Raw genomic sequence first — 1,477 nt, forward strand, 5'->3', positions numbered from 1 at the left:
AAGACGTGGGAGATGGGCAGGTCTTAATGTTCTGGAAGCAAAAATGCTATTTAAAAAAGAATGAAAATAAAGGTCTTATTTTAAAATAAAAACAAGAACCCAGATTCGCATGTGTCTCTTCTTTACCCTGTCTGTGTGTTCCTCTGTAATGTGTCCCCCTAACCCTGCCTCCCCCGATGTTTGGTTCCTGATCTCATCTGTGACCTTCTGCCATCTGTCCTAACGGAGTGTGTGTAACACCCTAACAGATGACCAGCCATCTCTCACTCACCAATACACACACACACACACACACACACACACACACACACCACCAACAGCTCTGAGGACATGGGAATCATATATTAGTTTTATTATCATTTTCACACTTCAATACTACTCCACAACTCTTCACACGGGGTGCTTCACACACACACCTGAACACATCAGGTAACCTTTCATGCAGAATACGCTACAACCACCAAAACACTTCATTCTTCACCCAAAAGGGAATCATGCTGCCAGAACTATAGCTAACGCCCTCACCAAGTACGACTACTGTGTCACTCAAAATACAATGACCTAAAAAACACAGACAACTTTGAAAAATGCATTAGCTAGCATTGAAAAATGCCTTATGGGTTCCTGTATCTTCTATTTTTGCATAGAGTTGTGTTGCATCACAGAAAAATAAACAAAATGAACCGCAAAACTAAACAAATAAATTGCTGCAATATGTTTCATGACAGCTCTATGCTATGTCTCATGACAGCTCTATGCTAACATTTCTTTGGTGTATTGTAGTGCAACAGAGAGTGCAGATGCTTTTCATGTCCAGTACAGTAAGTGAAACAACAACACCAGATACCACCACTAGTCTACTGCAGCCCTAATACTGATCCACGATGTTCTCTGAATTTGGTGTCAAATGTTGTGAACTTCACATTTACTCTCTGACCTCTGACCTTTTGTGTGGAGCAACTGTGTCAGGAGCAGGATATGTCTTGAGACGTGCGGATGAACTTAAAGTTTATCATTTTTGGGAAAAATAACAAACATAAATATCCATGGCGACCACGGTTATAAAACTGCATCCCTCTTGTTCTCACCAGCTCTTTCACCCCAGTCTGTGTAGTTACCTGTTACCCGTGTAGTCACCCTGTCCTACCTGTTAGCCGTGTAGTCACGCTAATCTACCTGTTAGCTGTGTAGTCATGCTGTCCTGCCTGTTAGCCGTGTAGTCACCCTGTCCTACCTGTTAGCCGTGTAGTCACGCTGTCCTGCCTGTTAGCCGTGTGGTCACGCTATTCTACCTGTTAGCCGTGTAGTCACCTGTTAGCCGTGTAGTCACGCTAATCTACCTGTTAGCTGTGTAGTCACCCTGTCCTACCTGTTAGCCGTGTAGTCACGCTGTCCTGCCTGTTAGCCGTGTGGTCACGCTAATCTACCTGTTAGCCGTGTAGTCACCTGTTAGCCGTGTAGTCACGCTAATCTACCT

The sequence above is a fragment of the Clupea harengus genome, chromosome 5 (assembly GCF_900700415.2).
Source record: "Clupea harengus chromosome 5, Ch_v2.0.2, whole genome shotgun sequence".
Lineage (NCBI taxonomy): Eukaryota > Metazoa > Chordata > Actinopteri > Clupeiformes > Clupeidae > Clupea > Clupea harengus.